The following is a 21,696-nucleotide window of genomic DNA, read 5'->3' on the forward strand; positions in this document are numbered from 1 at the left end:
GGAAAGGGTACAGTTAATGGGGGAGCATAAGACCAGGCTGGAATATCTACAGTGCCAGGTCAGCGAAGCCAAGTGCAATGAGCTGAGGTTGTGGGAGAAGAATGCCCGCCTAGCGAGACAGGTAAGAGAGCAGGAGGAGAAAGTAAAAGACATAAAGGCAGTCTATAAGTTAGCGAGCGAACAGGGGTTTGAAGATGCAGATCATGGCCCCTGCAAGGAACAGATAGAGAATCTGAGCCTTGCCCTAAGGAAGGCAAAGGGCATGGTGTGCCTCATAAGCCCGAAGGCAGCCCAGGCGGATTTTACAGGGAACGAGGGGAGAACGGTTCAGACGCCAGTGGTAGTGCCAAGGGACGACCCGGTTGAGGAACAGGAGGTCCCACGACCACCACCCGTAGCGCCAGGTTTTAGCGAAGTCCGGCAGCAAGGGGGGGGTGGAGTTAGGGGTAGAAGTGGAGATGGAACAACCCCCGCAAGAGAGGCTGGAACCGGGGCCGATGTGCCCGGCCCGGCAGCGGAGGTTTGGCCCACCCGTTCGTGACGGGGAAGAGGGACCCCTCCAAAACCAGCTCATAGTTCCCTACGGCACCCAACAGCTTAGAGCTATGGTAAGCCACATACCAAAGCTCACAGAGAAAGGGGACCCCTCGGTCCACTTCAGGGAAGTGGAACAGGCAGCCAGCATCAACGAGTGCAATGATGCCGAACAGGCCAAAATGCTGCTGTTCTCCCTGGAGGGTAAGCTCCTCCAGTCCCTTTCTGACCAGTGTAAGAAGGAACAGTGTGGGTATGGGGAACTCAAGGAGGAAGTTCTTGAGGCCATGGGGATGAATGAGGGAAGTCCTTTCTCCCGAGTGGAAAAGACAATGCAGATCGCAGGGGAAACCCCGCAGGCTTTCGTGGACCGGTTGTGGCCGGTGTATAGGAGTGCCTGCACAGGGGTACCTAACCAGGCATTCCTGGACCGGGATCAGCTGGCCCACTGGCTCTGTTGCCTGGTGGCAAACATGGTGTGGAGATGCCGGAGTTGGACTGGGGTGGACAAATGTAAGAAGTCACACAACACCAGGTTATAGTCCAACAGTTTTATTTGAAATCACAAGCTTTTGGAGCGCTGCTCCTTCGTCAGGTGATGAAGGAGCAGCGCTCCGAAAGCTTGTGATTTCAAATAAAACTGTTGGACTATAACCTGGTGTTGTGTGACTTCTTACATTGGTGGCAAACAGCTTGCCACAGGTCAGGGCCAAGGCGGAAGTCTGGTTTGACCCTAAGAATCCCCTGACTACCGAACTTACGGTGATCAGACAGTTGACCCTAGCCTATAGGAATGGTAGGGGAACCGATGCACACCCACCTAAAGGGAAGGTGCATGAAGTAAAACCCGGACAGGGTAGGAAGGAGTGGCATCAGGAAGGGTATAACCCTTCCCGCATGAAGCTTAATTGTTACGGGTGTGGGAAGAATGGACACTGGAGGAAGTCGTGCAAAAACCCTTGGAAGGATAACAAGGGAAAGAATTCCTCAGCCCCAGCCCAAAAGACAGAGTTAGGGATCCCTCCCGCCACAGTCGAGTCATTTTTGGACGCGATGAGGACCCTATTGACTGGCCCTGGGAGGGTAGTGGCCACTACAGGTGCACTGACCCCATCAGCCCCATCCAACCCACAGCCCTGACTAGAGCCAGCGTAGTTTGTTTACTTGTGTTCCCTGCAGTACGACTTATGGAAGAGACCCCTCGTCGAGATGGAGGTAGAAAAGGTAAAGGGGACCTATCTGTTGGATACGGGGGCATCATGCACCGTGATCCATTCAGATAACCCCACCACCTCACCTCTATCTAGCGGGGTCCCATACAGTCTGTCGGGATTCACTGGTAGGGAACAGGCAGGCTCATTTTCCATCCCGCTGCCCATTCGCTTAGGAACACTCCGCTCTAAGTGGACCTGTATCCTAATGAAGTGGGAAGTGGAGGGTGGAAAAGGGATCCTGGGAGCTGACTTTATTGTAGGCCACGGGGTCCTGGTGGATTTAAGGAATCATTGCCTATGGGGGGCAAGTACAGGAAAGGACGGCGGAGTTGTAGTCATCCCAGGGAAACAGGGGAAGGGGACCCTGTGCACCATGAAGCCTAAAGAGGGTTATAACCTCGAGCTCATGGTCAACAATACCCCAAGGGAGTTCCAGGCATTTGTGCGAGCCCACCTAGCCTCATTTGCCACACACAAGCACGACTGTGGGAGGGTCAACGGGTTCGAGGTCAGCGTAGACAGGGACCCTATGGCTTGACCACAAAAACAGTATAACTTCCTCAGGGAAGCGGAGCCAGACATGGAAGCAGCCATGTCCTCTTTGGTACAACGGGGGTCCTGAGACCGATAGCCACCCACGTAAACTCTCCACTATGGCCGGTTAGAAAGCCGGACAACTCCTGGAGGGCCACGGTGGACTATCGGGCGCGCAACAGTAACATCCCAGCCTGTGCACCCACGGTAGCAGCAGTTGCCGACCTGATAGGAAGTATCCCAGCATCCGTGACCACTTTCTCGGTGCTGGATATTTCCAACAGGTTTTGGTCCATCCCTTTAAGGAGGGGGGATCAGTACAAATTTGCCTTTACTTTTAAAGGGCAACAGTACACCTGGAACTGCTTGCCTCAGGGCTTCCACAATAGCCCTAGCATTTTCCATCAATGCATGACAAACAGTTTAAAGGGCTTCAGCCAGCCCAGGCAGCTGGTACAGTATGTGGATGACCTGCTGCTATTCATGGATTCGAGACAGGAGCATGGCCCACTACTGGCCGAACTGCTGAAGTTGCTCAGGCAGGAGGGTTTTAAAGTAAACCCAAAGAAAGCGCAGATCGGCCAGCAGGAGGTGAAATTCCTGGGCCTGACCGTACGCGCTGGGGAAAGGGCCATAGACAAAGCTAGAAGGGAAGCGGTACAGGAGTTACCAGTCCCCAACACAGTCACAGGAGTGCGATCTTTTCTAGGGCTAACCGGGTACTGCAGAGATTTTATTGAGGACTATGCAGCCACAGCTGCCCCTCTGCTCCGACTCCTACACAAGGGAGTGGAGTGGGCTTGGGATGAGGGTTGCCAAGCAGCATTTGTCAGGCTCAAGGAAGATCTGCAGACTGCACCAGCTCTAGGGGCCATAGATGGGGGGAAAGAGTTCTTCCTGGAGGTAGCAGCCAGCGGGGACAGCCTGAGTGCTGTGCTGCTCCAAGAGCGGCATGGTAGGCTAAGGCCGGTGATCTACTCCTCCAGGATACTCACGGATGTGGAGAAGAGCTACTCCAATTGTGAGAGACATCTTTTGGCCACACATTGGGCACCTCTCCCATCACCCTCCTCACCCATCACGCGCCCACCCAGATGCTCCTGAACGGGAGAATCAAGGATGGGACAGTGAGCAGTGCCCGCATTGCTCGCTGGACCCTGCTTCTCTCACAGATGGACCTAAAGGTGAAAGGGCTCTGCGAGCCAAAGCTCGCAGCTAACCTGGTATATCCTGGAACAGCCCACCGGTATTCCATAGAAGGGGTTTGGGAAGTGGACATAGGTTTGCGGGCCGGGATACACCCCACAGGGCGCGAAATCTATGTGGATGGCTCCAGCACGGTATCTGCTGGGGAACGACTCACAGGGTGTGGAGTTTATGACCCAGCGGCAAACATTGCCCTGGCAATTAAGCTCCCCAGCACCATGAGCGCCCAGCAGGCTGAACTGTCCGCGGTAGTGTACGTCGTTACACACCCCGAAATCTTCCCCACCCCATACACGATTTGCTCGGACAGCATGTTTACGTGCAATTCGTGTACGGAGTACCTGGCCATCTGGTCCCGCCGCAGATACACCTCTGCTGACGGGAGACCCCTCACGGTGAAACCCCTGCAGGAGAAATTCTTAGCAGCAGTGGGGGAGGAAGGGGAGGTTGATACGCTTATCAATTACTTCATAAAAGGTGATGAGTCGAAGAAGAGATGATGAGTCGAAAGAAGAGATGAATAAGGCTTTTATTAGCTAAGAAGAGACCATGCTTCTTCGTGAGTGACTGAACAAGTCTGAACGAAACCCACACAGTGGTGGGTGGAGTCAGCTGAGGCATGCCTCCATACACAGCGCCACCCAGAGGTGGCAATATACAATACAGTGGTTTACCACATTCACCCCTTGTTTAATGTGAAGTCCGGCGGGGTGAAGGGTACTACAAGTTAAGTCTATCAGGAGGCCTTGTCTGACGTCCTGATCGTCGTGGTGGCGGCGGTGGTGTTACAGCATCCGACGTCGGGTCTGGTGTCTGGGTGGTTGGCGAAGATTCCTGGGGCTTTGGCATGCCGTCTGCAAGGGTTGGGTTGGGAGGGGTGGTGGGGGATAACAGTGGTAAGGGGGATAACGGTGGTAAGGGGGATAACGGTGGTAATTCAGGGGTACCCGAGGGTGCGAGATCTCGTATGGAGACCGTGTCCTCCCGCCCGTCTGGGTATGTCACCCAGGCATACTGGGGGTTGGCGTGTAGGAGGTGCACCCGCTCGACCAGGGGGTCCGTTTTATGCGTCCTCACGTGCCTCCGCAGTAGGACGGGCCCAGGAGAAGTCAACCATGCCGGTAGTGAGGTTCCCGATGTAGACTTCCGGGGGAAAACGAACATTTTCTCATGAGGGGTCGCATTAGTGGCAGTACAAAGCAGTGACCGAATGGAGTGGAGCGCTGCAGGGAGGACCTCCTGCCAGCGGGAGGTCGGAAGGCCCTTAGATTTTAGTGCTAAGAGGACTGCCTTCCAAACCGTCGCGTTCTCCCTTTCCACCTGGCCGTTCCCCCGGGGGTTGTAACTGGTGGTCCTGCTCGTGGCGATACCTCTTGTTAGCAGGTACTGCCGAAGTTCGTCGCTCATGAACGATGAGCCCCTGTCGCTATGTATATAGCTGGGGAACCCGAACAGAGCGAAGATGTCATTCAGACACTTGATGACCGTGGTACTGGTCATGTCTGGGCAAGGGATGGCAAAGGGGAAACGGGAGTACTCATCAACTATGTTGAGGAAGTACACATTGCGGTCAGCGGAGGGGAGGGGCCCTTTAAAATCGACGCTCAGGCGTTCGAAGGGGCGGGTGGCCTTGATCAGGCTTGCTCTGTCCGGCCTATAGAAGTGCGGTTTGCACTCGGCGCAGATTTGGCAGCTCTTGGTCATGGTCCTGACCTCCTCGATGGAGTAGGGCAGGTTACGGGATTTGATAAAATGGAAAAACCTGGTGACCCCCGGGTGGCAGAGGTCATTGTGGAGGGACTGCAGCCTATCACTCTGCGCGTTGGCGCATGTACCACGTGATAGGGCATCTGGGGGCTCATTGAGTTTCCCTGGCCGATACAAGATATCATAATTGTAGGTGGAGAGTTCGATTCTCCACCTCAAGATCTTGTCGTTCTTGATTTTACCCCTCTGCTTATTATTAAACATAAAAGCTACTGAACGCTGGTCAGTGAGCAGGGTAAATCGTTTCCCGGCCAGGTAATGCCTCCAGTGACGCACCGCTTCTACAATAGCCTGGGCCTCCTTTTCGACGGAGGAGTGTCTCGTCTCGGGGCCCTGGAGGGTCCTTGAGAAAAAGGCCACGGGTCTGCCCGCCTGGTTAAGGGTCGCGGCTAGGGCGAAGTCGGAGGCATCGCTCTCCACTTGGAAGGGGATGGACTCATCCACCGCGTGCATTGCGGCCTTCGCGATATCGTTCTTGATAAGAGTGAAGGCTGCACACGCCTCTGGTGTCAGGGGGAAGGAGGTGGCTTTGATGAGGGGCCTGGCTTTGTCTGCATAGAGGGGCACCCACTGGGCGTAGTAGGAGAAAAACCCCAGGCATCTCTTCAGTGCTTTTTGGCAGTGGGGAAGGGGTAGCTCCATTAGGGGGCGCATTCTGTCGGGGTCGGGCCCGATGACTCCGTTCTCCACCACGCAGCCGAGGATGGCCAGGCGCTTGGTGTGAAACATACATTTTTCCTTATTGTACGTTAGGTTCAGCCGTTGGGCCGTACGGAGGAAATTTGCTAGATTAACGTCGTGGTCCTGCTGGTCGTGGCCGCAGATGGTGACGTTATCCAAATAGGGGAAGGTTGCCCGCAGCGCGTTCTGGTCAACCATTCGGTCCATCTCCCTTTGGAAGACCGGAACCCCGTTGGTGACGCCGAAGGGGACCCTAAGGAAGTGGTAGAGGCGGCCGTTTGCCTCGAAGGCAGTATACTGGCGGTCCTCATGGCGGATGGGCAGCTGGTGGTACGCTGACTTAAGGTCGATGGTGGAGAATACTTTGTATTGCGCAATCTGATTGACCATATCAGATATGCGAGGGAGGGGGTACGCGTCCAGCTGGGTGTACCGGTTTATGGTTTGGCTGTAGTCGATTACCATGCGGCGTTTTGCAGTGGTTTTAACGACTACAACCTGGGCTCGCCAGGGGCTAGTGCTACCTTCGATAATGCCCTCCTTCAAGAGCCGCTCCACCTCAGAGCTGATAAAAGCTCTGTCCCCGGCACTGTACCGCCTGCTTTTGGTAGCGATGGGTTTACAGTCGCGGGTGAGGTTAGCGAACAGGGGAGGGGGGGGGACTTTTAATGTGGAAAGGCTGCAGGTGGTTTGCAGCGGGCGATTTAAAAGTTGTTGGTTGCAGACTGTGAGTGGGGGGAGGGGTCCACCGTATGCTAGTGTGACACTCTTAAGGTGGCACTGAAAATCCAACCCTAGCAGGACGGCAGCGCAAAGACGGGGCAGGACTAGCAGTTTAAATTTTTTATATTCAGTGCCCCCTACTGACAGGGTCACCACACAGTAACCGCTGATGTCCATTGACTGGGACTTGGACGCCATAGAAATGCGATGGTGCGTTGGCAGAATCGTGAGGGAGTGGCTACGTACCGTGTCGGGGTGGACGAAACTCTCTGTGCTCCCGCTGTCGATCAGGCAACTGGTGGCGCGGCCGTTTACCGCGATATCCATCATGGAGCTGGATAGATGGTGAGGGAGGGCTTGATCCAGCGTCACGGAGGCCAGTATGTGGCTTAGTGAGTCACTATAGTCATCCGCCGAGACGGTGGTCGGTTCCGGTGACGAAATGGCGGTTGAGTGCGTTGGATACGATGGCGGCGGATGCCATGCGGCCGGGGGTACACAAAATGGCGGATAAGATGGCTGCTCCCACGGCCCGCACGCTGCGCTGCTGGCTGGCTTCCCCTTGCAGGCGTTAGCGTAATGGCCTTTCTTCCCGCAGCCCGAGCAGGTAGCTGTCTTAGCTGGGCAGTGCGCTCTGGGATGTTTTAACTGGCCACAGAAATAGCATTTTTGGGCCTGGTTACTGGGCATCGAAGCAGTTCTTACCGGAGGCTGCTGTCTCGGTTGGGTCGCTGCAGCGGTTGGTGCCGGGGGCGGCGGTCCCGTGTCCCACGGTTTCGATTGCCATGTCTCGGCGCCGTTACGGGGGTATGCCTCGAGGTTTCGGTGGGCCTCCTCTAACGAGAGCGCAAGGGCAATGGCCGTCTTCAGGTCGGGTTCCTTGCTTTCTAGCAGTCTCTGCCGGGTGTGGTCTGACTGGAGGCCCCTGACGAAGGCATCACAGGCGAGTCCCTGCGCGTGCTCCACAGCCGTTACCGCTTTACAATCGCAGTCTCTGCAGAGTGCCAGTAGCGCCCGTGCAAATGCCCCTACCGATTCTCCCGGTTGCTGCCTGCGGGATCCCAAGAGGTGTCGGGCGTAAATTGTGTTCACTGGGCGCGTATATTGCCCTTTTAGTAGCTCGAGGGCCGCCACGTACGTATTAGAGTCCCGGATTAGCATATATACTTGATGGCTCACCTGGGCGGTCAAAATTTTCAGTTTGTGATCCTCCTCTGTAACCTGTGAGATTGCGAGGAAGGATTCAAAGCAGCTCAGCCAGCGTTCAAACTTGGCTGATGCACCCACATCTTGAGGGTCGAGGTCCAGGCGTGGTGGTCTGAGGGCTCTCAGCAATGTCTGCTGTATCCGTTGCTGTTGTTGCTCCTCAGGTGTCGCCATTTAACTTTTAGCTAATAAAATTGATACGCTTATCAATTACTTCATAAAAGGTGATGAGTCGAAGAAGAGATGATGAGTCGAAAGAAGAGATGAATAAGGCTTTTATTAGCTAAGAAGAGACCATGCTTCTTCGTGAGTGACTGAACAAGTCTGAACGAAACCCACACAGTGGTGGGTGGAGTCAGCTGAGGCATGCCTCCATACACAGCGCCACCCAGAGGTGGCAATATACAATACAGTGGTTTACCACAGAGGTTTTCATCCATAAGGTGAAAGCCCATTCCTCTGTGGAACCCCGTAGTCAGGGCAACCAGCAGGCCGACGTGCTAGCTAAGGAGGGTGCCCGCACAGGCACTTTCTGGGACCCATATGGGTCCAGTCCTGTAGCAGCAGTCAGGGGTAGGAATGTGACACAAGGGAGTGCAGGCGTAGCTTTAGCCCCAGACCTTAAGACGGTCCAAACCCAAGATCCCATCCTCAAGGCAGTCCTCAGTGCAGTGACTGAGGGAAAAAGAGTAGAGGGCTCTTACGGCACAGCAGCCCTCTCTGTGAAGGAAGGCATGCTGTTTAGGGGAGAACAACGGGTGGTACCACAGCAGCACCAGAGGGAATTCCTTCAACTGGCCCATGAGGGTCCAGGAGCGGGGCATCCCGGGCCAGAGACCACCTGGCAGCGGGTGGAACAGGCGGGATGGTGGCCAGGACTCAGGGAAGATGTCCGCGAGTTCTGCGCCAGCTGTCTGGTGTGTGCTGCTAACAACCCTGACCCCCACAAAAGGAAGGTACCTATGGGACACATCAGGAGGGTAGAGGGACCATGGCAGTCAATCCAGGTCGACTACATCGGGCCCCTACCCACCGCCCAGGGAGGCTACAAGTACTGCCTAGTCCTGGTAGATGTGTTCACGAAATGGGTAGAAGCCTTCCCCTGCAGAACAGCCACAGCTCTGGGTACAGCCAAGATCCTGGTCAGGGAGGTGTTCTCGCGATGGGGGCTACCACAGTATGTGGAGTCCGACCAAGGGAGTCACTTTACCGGGCAGGTCATGCAGAATACCCTTATGGTACTCGGCATCGAGGGGAAATGACACGTTGCACACAACCCACAGTCCTCAGGGATTGTGGAGAGGATGAACAGGACCTTGAAAGAAAGGCTAAGGAAAGAGACGGTGGACTCACCTAGAAAATGGGCAGAGGTCCTACCGTTGGTCCTGATGGGGATCCGAGCCAGCCAGTCAAAAAGCATGGGGTACTCCCCGCACGAGCTGATGACTGGCAGAGTCATGCGGACCCCCACCCATGTACTAGCCCCGGTGCTCACAGAAGGTCAGCTCAGGGAGGTAAACCGGGACAGGTTCGCCAGGAACCTCTTCGAGCACCTTAAACAGGTCCATGAGCAGGCGGCTGGGAACATGGGAAGGCAGCATCGGAGTAACCGATTGCTGTTAGAACCCCGAAAACACCACGAGTGGGAGATAGGGGATCAGGTTATGGTGAGGAATTTTGCTCGGGTAGGAAGTCTAGAACCGTTATACATGGGGCCCTACAGCATTGTAGACAAGGCCAGCCCCATGGTATACGCCATAAAGATGCCTCGGCGCATCAAATGGTTCCATATTAATCAATGTAAATTGTTTAAGCCCGAGAAAAGAGAACAGCCAGTTGGGGCAAGGTCTGAGGATAGAAATCCTCAGCCTGCAGCAGGAGAAAACCCACCGACTGCACAGGCAGGTGCAGTGGCTTGGTTCAAGGGAGGGGCCATCCCACCCACCGTTTGGGACACTCCCCCACTCCTCTGGGATTTAGAGGAGGTGGGACCTGAGGGCGAAGACCCTGCCCCGTCCCAGATTTGGGACCTGAGGGCGAGGACCCTCAGCCTTCAGCACCAGGCTGCGAAGAGTTACCTGCCCCTAGCACAGGTTTAGGAGAGGTAAAGGCTGAGGATGAAAATTCCCAGCCGGCGGCAGTGGAGAGCCCACAGACCGCACCGGAGGGGGCAGTGGCTCGTGTTAAAGGACCACCAGCCAGAAAAACCCCACCAGCCAAAGTCCCTAGAAGGTCCCCACGAACGCCACGGCCAAGGAAACCGTGGTCACCGGCTCCCCAGTTTAAACGGGCAGCCTCTAAAGTCAGGGATCAGTCTGAAGACAGAGGGCCCCAGCCAGCAGCCACAGGCTGCGAGGGACCGAAGGAACAGGACAGAGCAGCCACACCGAAGGGAGTAGTGTGCTGCAGCCCGAACAGGGATTAGCCTGGCCGCCCGGAGACGGGCGGCGGATGTACATAGCTTCTGTTACTTAAGTTTGGGTGTTTTAGTTTAAGTTAAGTTTGGGTGTTTTAGTCTAATTTTAAACAAGGTGATTGGTAGTTTAAGTGTTATTGTTTTAAGAGTGTTTGTATTGAGTCGAGGTCGCAAGACTCGACTATGCTTTACCCAAGCCAGAGAATCTTCTCAGGACCTGGCTATATGCTCTTGTGTCTCTTTACAGAAGGGACTTCGAGATGAAGGGGGGCGTACTCCTACTCACCCTGATAGGAATGAGTACTGGGAAGCGAGGTGACATGGAGGACTCCCACATTTATGGATGCTCAGGAGAGAGAGAGCACCAGTTGTGACTGCTGGGGGCGGTGAACGAGGCGTGGAAGAGCTCGCTATCTATTCCCATGAGGGAAGATGGCCAGGGTGGCTGGGATCCAACTCCACCCAGTACTCTAGCCAGACCGGGTTCACCTACGGGGAGGCCTCCCTCCCCTGCCCCAGTGTACAGGTTGTGGCCTCACGGGTTGGGGTCACTGAGGGGAAACGCGTGTGCCTGACCTGCAAAGGACAGATTCCCCTGGGAAGGTGGTGGTGGCTCAGAAAGCTGAGCAGAGACATGGGGGACCGTACTGCTGACTGGGTACGTCTAGGGAACGACACCTACCAGACGGTCAAGGGACCGGAGGGGGGACTAGAGTATGCTGGGATAAGTGGTGGGAGTCGGAACAGGGAATTTATGTCTGCATGTGGGGGTCGCAAAGGACCTGCCCCACAGGCATATCCATCATCTTCTCCGCATCATGGCAGGATGAGGGGGAGGGGGTGGAATGGGATTCCCACCTACACACTTGCATAGTCCCACGTTACCCAGCCCCAGTCAAAGCCACTGAACTCGTGGCACGTGGCACGTGCCCGAAAGCCCCTGCCCACGACCCAGGCAGCAAGGACACACAGAGAGGGGTGCCCTGCCACCACCAAGGGACCAGGGAATGGGCTGGTACTAGTGCCGACGGAAAAGGTGCTATACCAGGGAGTACACTACGTGGTAGTTCCGTGACCCTGAACCTCACCGAGGTACACTTACCTGAGTGGTGCCCCAAAGAGACAGAGCAGCTATACCAGGTGTAAAAGAAATGTTTAGGAAATTCTACGAGTTCGATTTTGCCAATGTAGACAAGACAGAACTATACACTACACACACTGAGTATTTTGGTAGTGCGGGGAGACAAAGAAGGGGAGCCTGGAATGATGTTTTCACAACGTTTAACACAGGATCCTCTGTCATAAACAGCCTAGATGACATAGAATTACAGACACAATAAATGGTTTGAAAACACAATTGCGAAAAATCCTAATGGATGAAAATACAGTAGTAGGCTCAGAGTTACACGAGGACCAAGCTATGACGGTCCATTTAAAAGAGATCATTGCTGAGCTGGAGAAGCACGCAAAGACTGTAAATGCCCTCATAAGAGAGGACAGAAATGCCTCAGATCAGGCTGCACAGAATGAGGTGTGCGTACTGTACGGGGCATGGTTGCTGGGCGAGGGCCGCAGTAACCTGGAGGATTTAAAACAGGGTTTAGTCCCCTCCTGGATCAGCAACAAGCACCTCGCAGCCCTCCATCCATTTGAGAATGCATTGAGCCCATGTCAACTCCGGCTAGCTTCTGAGGCTTACCCTGTCCCAGTAGATTGTGGGCGCTCCAACCACACCATCATGGGAATAGTAGTGAGGATGCCGGTTATGGGTGGGACAGCCCGACCCGCGCCGGTATACAGGGTAGAGAACATTGGAGTCATTCAAGGGGGTGCACACATCCGTTTCACAGCGGTCCCACCTTATGTCATAAAGTGGGAGCACGCTATGACAGGTACTGACCTCTTGGGGTGCCGGAGCCGGGGAGCACACATAATACTGTGTCCCCAGCACTTGAACGCCTATTCTAAACCACAGTGTGGGTTTAAAGCTGCTGGCGCAAAACCTATAAACTGTACCATGGAGGTAATTGCACAAGACCATGTTCCCCCACAGGTAGCATATATAGGAGGTGGGACATATTGTGTCACCACAGGTGCACCCCACTACCAGCAAGGACAGCATAGCTGGTGTCCGGTAAGTGACAGCAGTTTCTGCTTTAAACCCGAGGCAGAAGTTCAACTGGCCCAGGAACGAATTGTCCCCATTCCAGAACCCTCCACTGTTCACCTCACTGTAAAAGAGAATTTTACCAACCTGTAAAAATATGTAGCGCATTTCGGCTACGAAATCCCCCCACTCCCAGAACATCTTACCAAGATACTAAAAGCAGTAATTGTCTCACAGAAACATTTCTACACATTAGAGCAGAAGACAGTAGAGATAGGGGCCAAGATACTGGACATTGTAGTTCCACCCAGGTGGGACATTTTTGAAAATATAGAGGTCCCTTCATGGGTTAGAATGGCTTCCCACATCCTCGTGGTTTGCCAGCTGGGAATAGTATTGTACCTAGTGTGCACTCAGTGCAAGGGAAAAGGCCAAATACTAGAATTCCGAAACCAAAGGACGTGGAAAGAGCATTATGTTAAAGTGAAGGGAGATACACCTGTTTGAATCTTTTATTTTGTATTTTTGAATAAAGATTGTCGTTTTTTTTGTGTTTTTTGTTATTTTTAATAAAGATGTGTATGTACCAAGTAGTGCAGGGGTGTTGGGCCCCCTCCATGCTTGGATGTGTGTAAACAATTGTATTTTACCTATGTATGCTTGTGTACGCTACATTTTCAAAGAATGGGAAATGCAAGTGTCATGGGATTATAGATAGGTAATTACGGGGAAGATTGGCTGTGGCGGGTCGGAATTTTGCTCACCTTCATAGGTATGATACTTAAACCGAGTTTAGTATCAACAGGGGGGAGTGTAGGGTTCTCAAAATTCACACATTCCCCAGAGTTATTAATAAAGGGACCCTGAAGGACGAAGTTATAAGGGAACCCTAAACAAAATGGCTTCTGGACCTCGTGGCAGAAGCCTGCAAGATTGGAAAGCAGGGCCCTGCAAAAACGGCAGGTCAGATGACATGCCGGGGCCTGTGAGAGCTGAAGCCAGACAATAGATAATGCAGAATACGCATTCTTCATTTTGAAACCAATCAACTCAGGAAAGACTTCATCTTGAACCCATCAAACCTTTGCTTAAATAATCACTTACAGTTTAAACTGGCTACCGAGCTAGGAAGATACAGATTCACATTATGCATAACAAACACCGAGACATTAAAGGCCATTTAGCAACGGGGCAACCACCCAAAAAGCAGTTAAAGTGAACGACTATAATCACTTTAACAAGCCCGCCAAAAATTAGACAAAGAACTAACCCTGATTTGGCGCGCAGATAACGAACCTCCGAAATAGTATAATTGTAGGCCCACCGGTAACCAAAAGGGACACAGGACACATGGGGCAGCAAGCGGGCAGGCGAGATGAGGTGAACGGCAAGGCCGATAAGCAGAGAAGGGCAGCGTGGAGAAGCGTTGGGGGACAAGCAGGCACACGCTCAGGTCCAGAGATACTCAAAACTCAAAGAAGCAGACGACCATGAGCACCGCGGTAACAAAGGGCCGGGTAAACCATACCTTCAGATCATTACCACTGCACAGGTAATGATCTAGGCCACCGCGACCAACCCAACACTGAAGACCGCCAACCGAACCCCAACCGCAACAAAAACTTCGACGACCAGACCACCACCAGAAGAACAAAACCCGAAGTTTCCATTACTCTGTAAGGTTCACAAAATTTCGGCAGCCCCTGAAGATTATTTGATTAAAGAAAACCTGGTTGGAATGTACTTTAAAAACCCAGGACATCAAAGATGGCTGTAGCCGGCCCCGTGGCAAAAGAGGAAGACAGCCTGTATGAATATGGAAGAAGGATCTCCCAGCACTGGCTGACGTAAGGATTGAAAAAAAAACAGCTTCTGAAGTACTTAAGTACTTGAAGCTGTCAATCAACTGCGGTTAGAAAGTTTCAACACGGAACAAAGGACTCTGTTTACACAAGCCCTCAGCAGTGTTAACTCAAGGGCTTAAGTGGTTGCTGTCAATCAAGTTGCGGTTGGGCGGTAACCACAGGACAAAGGATTGTTTACACGCGCACTCAAGGATTTTTTACCTAGCACTTAAGAGACCAGCGGGACATTTCAAAACTGGGACAGCTCCATTCACAAACCAGTTAAACGAATGGGAAACGCATTCAAACCCATTACGGTCAATGGGGACAGATCGGTCCCTTCTGTGTAACCCAGATACGTCCAGATTTGGGCACGAAGATAAGGGCTCCCAATGGGGTATAAAGGTAGCCCCTCAGGAAGCCATTCTCTCTCTCTCTACTGCCTCACCTCCGGTGCCCTGCCTCCAAGAGGACCGTCACAGCCCGCCCAAAGAAGTGGAATACCCGCAGTTACTTTTGAATTACTGGGGTATCTCTACTTCGGGCGGTGAAAAATCTAAGGCAGACCGCAGGGCATGGAGCAAGCGTTTCAACATCGTAGACTGGTGAGCATAAACTTTCTGTTAGATAGGTATAAGGGGTGGGAACTAAAGGGGGATTTTGTTAAATTGTAATTTTAGTCAATTTTCCCTCGATGTGTCCGTCTTTTCTCCTCCCCGTTAAGTAAAAGTGTGCTGTATTCGTAATTAATTTCACTGTATAGCAATTTATTCTTTATTTCAATAAAACATTGGTTTTCTTTGCACCAAACCACTGGTCTCGTTTTGTCTATATTGCTACTGAAATAAGTCCGGCGGTCAGAACCAAAGGGGAAGCGATTCGAACCACACGGGGCTGGAGCAGCTCAGATACGGCTGACTGACCAGGCAAAAACCCCAAACCAAAACCCCCCCCTTACAATACTCCCTATCTCTAACAGAGGAAAAGAGGGTACTTTACTCAGACAACTCCACCGCCGCGCCCTGGGACCACGTGACGACGGCAGGCCCCAAAGGACACCAAGAGCGAACCCCAAAACCGCAACCGGCTTAATCGACAGGATCCGACCTATCCAGAAACCCTTACTGGTGAGCATAATCCCTGGCCCCTCACAGCACAATTAGTTAGATATAGGGGGTGGGACAAGGGTAAGGGAAGTAATACTGTGATTTTTCCCTCAATGTGCCGTGTGTTCCCCATCCCTAATTAAGTGTACTCTTGTATGCTTGTAGCTATTCCAGTAATTTTTCCAGTTTGTAATTTTTATTGTGCCTTTTAATAAAAATACAGTTTTCTTGTACCAAACCAGTTGTCTACTCCGCCTGTACCTAAGTCCGGTGTCTAGAACCCAGGGGTGTGGGAGCGATTTGAACCGCTTGGGAACCCAGTCAGAGGCGAGCTGACTGCACACACGCCACCCCCTACACATCCGAAAGACGGCACCTCCTTAGTACTGCACTGGAGTGCCAGCCTGGATAATGTGCTCAAGTACAGAAACTGTACATTGCATTTTCAATAGAAGTGGAAACTGGCTGTGTTGTATACAGATCATCAAAGATTATAGAATTATTCTCACAAATATAGTATTTTGCACATATTAATGTGATGAGGATGTTTATATTCTATCACACAAAGAACATTACCTGTATAAACACAAGCTCCTCATTGTTTGAAATACAATTGAGGTCAGCCAAGTTATTCTCATAATCTTTCAGTAGGTTTTTCAGCTTGAGGATTCGGGTGTCGGTTTCTGCCATTATGCGACTCTGCTCCTTGTCCAGATGTTGGAAAGCTTCTCTTTCTAGATTGTCAATGCGTTTTCTGAGTGAATTGCAGTTTCCGTTAATCTTCACCTTTGCTTCCGTTATGTAGCTCTTCAAAAAAAGTGGAAAGGTTTGCGTTATTGAAAGGGGCAGACCATTTCACCCTGTAAAGCTTTTCTCAGTGTTTTTAAGATGAAATAATCGATTAATTTAGCTCTCAAATTGTTGCAGGAAATTATGCATTCTGAATGACAAATGCTAGTCCCACGCCAAGACCCAGAGTATACACAAATTTCATTTAAATATAGTGATGCTTCCTTCAGAAAATAGAGGAAATGGGTTAGAGTCACACTGGGCTGCTCCCTGTTAAATCAACCGAGTAGATTAATCCAAATTATACAGGTTCAGATGCCAGAGATAATTAACTTACTGGTTTTATTAATATTGACAGAAAGTAGAAACAAGTTACATGTCTATATACTTAATAGTAGGATATCCCTCGAGTCTGATGTTAACTCTAATAAATCCAGGTGAGTTCTCAACATAGAAACGTAGGAGCAGGAGTAGGCCATTCAGCCCCTCGAGCCTGTTCTGCCATTCAATGAGACCATGGCTGATCATCCCAAGAAAGCTGCCCAACATCCAAATGTGTCTGCTAACCAAGTTGCACACCAGTTGCTCCTAAATGGAAAAATCAACAAGAAACAACCAAGAGCACAACTAGATAGGAAGAAGTACAGCGATGATCCTGGCTTCACTAGACCATTCACCATGGAAGAGCTGGAAACTGGTATATCTAGTCTAAAACACGGGAAAGCAATTGGTCTTGACAACATAGCAACGGAGCAGATAAAGCATTTTGGACAGAAAGCAAAGAAATGGCTCCTACAATTGTTCAACCACTGTCTGGCAACACACAAGCTACCTAATATCTGGCAGAAGGCACATGTAATAGCACTATTAAAGCCTGGAAAAGATCCCTCAGATCCTAAGAGTTTTCGGCCAATTTCACAGCTTTGCCACACCTATAAGCTGTTTGAACGCCTAATACTCAATAGGATAGCACCAACTGTAGATGAGAAGATCATTCCAGAGCAAGCAGGTTTCTGCCCCGGCAAATCAACAACAAGCCAACTGCTCAACCTCACACAACACATCGAAGATGGTTTTGAGCAAGGGATGGTAACAGGTGCTGTTTTTGTAGACCTGTCAGCAGCATACGATACAGTGAACCATAGACGGCTCCTCTGCAAGATTCTAGAGATGACAAAAGAGATTCACTTAACAGAGCTGTTAGAAAGCATGCTTCAGGATCACCAGTTCTATGTTGAACTAGGTGGGAAGCGCAGCAGGTGGCGTATTCAGAAGAATGGTCTTCCTCAGGGAAGCGTGCTTGCACCGCTGCTGTACAACATCTACACGAATGACCAACCTATAGACGGTGTTACACGCCGTTTTATATATGCTGATGATGACTTATGTGCCACTGCCCAAAGCACTGATTTTAACACCGTGGAGAAAACGTTTTCTGAGGCCTTGGAGGGACTAAAATCCTACTATGAAGAAAACCACCTTCGCGCAAACCCATCAAAGACGCAAGTTTGTGCATTCCACCTCAGAAACCGTGAAGCCAAACGCCAGCTGAAAGTAACCTGGTGTGGAGCAACACTGACGCATTGCGAGCACCCTATCTACTTAGGAGTCACCCTTGACCGATGCCTCACCTTCAAGAACCACATCGAGAAGACAAAGGCAAAAGTGAGCATGTAAGATTCGCGAAATTTTTCATTAAATAATCACGTAGGAAAGTAGGGTTAATAAAACAGCTTTATTGACCAAAAGAAGCTTATACAGAGAAACCTTTAATAAAAGGGCACACAAAATGGCCGCCAGACCTCGTGACCAGCTTCTGGGACCATTTGAATTTCTGTTACTGCAAGCCAGACAGGCTTGTGGATTGAGGACATTAAAAGCCCGCGGAAACCAGTTTCGGGAAGCCGAAACTCATGGAACTGAGCATACATATTGATTAGATTATAAGTACAGGACAGATTTGGGTGGCAGGATGAGACCCATCAAGAAATGGGCGGACAATTGAACGAAAGCTTTAGCCCATTACACTGTACAAAGAGAAGCCGTTTAACAGCCATCCAGGGCAATCTCCAGACCGATCAATATACAAACCAAGTTACGGTGACAAAGCAAAGACATTATCGGCCCAGGAAGGCCAGTTCAGCTATCACCGACTCCCGTTATGAAGACAAAACACCCCTGCAGAGAGTTCTGCCCGCCAAAATTATTACAAAGACAGGACTATGATTTGGCGGGAGATAAGCATGTTCCAAAAGGTATAACTGTGGATTGAGTAAAGTCCATCAGTGAGTTCTCCATTGGTACGCTTGGGGACAGACTCTTCGGTACAGCACTTCGGTTCGGAGCATCGAAACTTCAGTTCGGAACGTGTTCGGTGTTCGGCCAGGCAAGGCCCGGCCACGACGAGAAGACGACGAGAAGAATTCGGCTTGGAAGCCAGCTCGGCCAGGCAAGGCCCGGCCACGACGGAAAGACGATGAGGGAGGCCCGGGTACTTTTGTCGGGAGATCATGGACGACCCAGGCCGGAGAAGAAGACACTCAGGGCCCAGGTACTCCAGTTCTGCTCCACCGTTGGAGAAATCAGAAGGACAATTCTGACTGTATAAAGAGTCATTTCGGAACCAGCGTCCCGCCCCGGGGAAGACCGTTGGGAGATCATCGACGACCCAGGCCGGAGAAGAAGACACTCAGGGCCCGGTACTCCAGTTCTTCAACATCACATCGGCGAGCGCTCATCGCAGGAGAACCAAGAGGAAAACAAGCTGCGCCAGAAGCTTCCAAACCCACGTGACGACGGAAAGCTGTGTCGAAAGGCTGCAAAGCTTTTTTTCGCAATTCTTAAAGTGGTGAGCATGATCCCGAGTCCCTCAAATTGAAACTTAGTTAGGGTTAGGGGAGGGGGTTAAGGGTAATTGTAATGTGTTACCCCTTCCACGGTGTGCCGTGTGTTCTCCATTTCTATAGAGTTAAGTTTATAGATGTGTGCATGCTTGTAGTTGCTTTAATCTGTGCTTATGACATGTATTTTATAATGCTGCAAACTGTTCAATAAAGGCATCCATTTCGTGCTATTCGACCTGGTCTATTGAGTTTTTCTGCACTACAGCTCCCTGCACCTAAGTCCAAGGTCTAGAACTGTAGGGGCGAGTGGGTCGAACCACTCACGGGTAATTATTGCAAGAAGCCTGGCAGGAGACCAGAGCAAGCAAGAGAAACCCCCTACAAGCGTACGAAACAACATCCTGAATAAGCTCACTAACACAAGATGGGGAACAAGCCCGAAAACATTGCGAACCAGTGCACTTGCTCTTTGCTATTCCACTGCCGAATACGCCTGCCCTGCTGGGAAAGGTCTACTCATGCCAAGAAGATGGATGCCGTTCTGAATGCAAGCTGCCGATTTATCACAGGTTGCTTAAAACCAACAAACGCCAACAGCCTATATATCCTGGCGGGTATCGCTCCCCCTGATATAAGAAGAATGGTAGCCAGCAAGAAAGAGCGACTCCGTCAAACATCAGATGAGAGACACCCTCTGCATTGTCATACACCTATACCCAGCCACCTAAAGTCAAGAAAGAGCTTCATGAACAGTGTTGTTCCATTACAATCAACCTCATCTGAAGCCCGCATCGCCTTGTGGAAAGACCGGCTCGCCAGTCTCGAACAACCCCCAGCGATGGAAATTTTACTTGATGAAAGCCTTCCCCCAGGAGCTAATTGCAACTGGGCAACCTGGAAGTGCCTTAACAGACTTAGGACCGGTGTAGGTTGCTCAAAGGTGTCACTAAGCAAATGGGGATATTCAACCAGCCCGACAACTTGTGAACGTGGAACTGAGGCACAGACTGTGCAACATCTCCTGCAATGCCCATCGTTAGAGGAACCCTGCACTGTTGCAGATCTTGCCGAATTCAACAACAAGGCGCAAAAATGTGTCCAGTTCTGGCTGGGCTATGTATAGACTGTCCGTGGACACGATAAGAAGAATCCAAACTCAGTACCCTGTCCCTGTCTTCTCCCCATATCCCTTGATCCCTTTAGCCTTAAGAAATATATCTAACTCCTTCTTGAATATATTTAATGAATTCGCCTCAACTGCCTTCTGTGGTAGAGAATTCCACAGGTTCACCACTCTCTGAGTGAAGAAATTCCTCCTCATCTGGTTCTGGACTTCCCCGCCATCAGGAACATCCTTCCTGCATCTAGTCTGTCTAATCCTGTTAGAATTTTATAAGTTTCAATGAGATCCCCTCTCATTCTTCTAAACTCCAGCGAGTATAAGCCCAATCGACCCAATCTCTCCTTATACGTCATTCCTGCCATCCCAGGTATCAGTCTGGTGAATCTTCACTGCACTCCCTCCATGGCAAGAACATCCTTCCTCAGATAAGGCGACCAAAACTGCACACAATACTCAAGGTGTGGTCTCACCAAGGCCCTGTACAACTGCAGCAAGACATCCTTGCTCCTGTACTCGAATCCTCTCGCTATGAAGGCCAACATACCATTTGCCTTCTTAACTGCCTGTTGCACCTGCATGCTTACCTTCAGCGGCTGATGCACAAGGACACCCAGGTCTCGTTGCACTTCCCCTTCTCCCAATCTATTGCCGTTCAGATAATAATCTGCCTTCCTGTTTTTGCCACCGAAGTGGATAAACTCGCAATTATACACATTATACTGCATTTGCCATGCATCTGCCCAATCACCCAACCTATCCAAATCATCCTGGAGTTTCTCGGCATCCTCCTCACAGCACACACGCCCACCCAGCTTTGTGTCATTTGCAAACTTGGAGCTATTACATCTAGTTCCCTCGTCTAGATCATTAATATATATTGTGAATAGCTGGGGTCCTAGGACCGATCCCTGCGGTACCCCACTAGTCACTGCCTGTCACTCGGAAAAAGACCTGTTTATTCCAATTCTTTGCTTCCTGTCTGCCAACCAGTTCTCTATCCAACTCAGTACCTTGCCCCCAATCCCATGTGCCTTAACTTTACACGCTAATCTCTTATGCGGGACCTTATCGAAAGCCTTCTGAAAGTCCAAATACACCACATCCACTGGTTCTCCCTTATCTATTCTACCAGTTACATCCTTAAAAAATGTCAGTAGATTAGTCAAGCACGATTTACCTTTTGTAAATCCATGTTGACTTTGTCCGATCCTGTCACTGTTTTCCAAGTGCTCAGCTATTACATCTTTTATAATGGACTCTAGCATTTTCCCCACTACTGATGTCAGGCTTACCGGTCTATAATTTCCCATTTTCTCTCTACCACCTTTTTTGAACAGTGGGGTAACATTGGCTACCCTCCAATCCATAGGAACATAGAAACATAGAAACTAGGAGCAGGAGTAGGCCATTCGGCCCTTCGAGCCTGCTCCGCCATTCAACGAGATCATGGCTGATCATCCAAACCCTAGCACCCGGTCCCTACACCGACAGCCATCCCACCCAAACCCTATCCCCGTAACCCCGTAACCCCACATATTTAATCCCCCCTAACACTAAGGGCCAATTTTTTTATCATGGCCAATCAACCTAACCCGCACATCTT

General features: G+C 51.0%; 1 pseudogene; it reads right to left on the reverse strand.

Annotated features, from left to right (window-relative positions):
• The window catches only part of LOC147081227 (E3 ubiquitin/ISG15 ligase TRIM25-like), a 37,366-nt pseudogene that overhangs the window by 9,455 nt on the left and 6,215 nt on the right, over window positions 1-21,696 (reverse strand).

Source organism: Somniosus microcephalus, unplaced genomic scaffold (assembly GCF_052327205.1).
Source record: "Somniosus microcephalus isolate GS21.2 unplaced genomic scaffold, FLI_Smic_1.0 scaffold639, whole genome shotgun sequence".
NCBI classification, from domain to species: domain Eukaryota; kingdom Metazoa; phylum Chordata; class Chondrichthyes; order Squaliformes; family Somniosidae; genus Somniosus; species Somniosus microcephalus.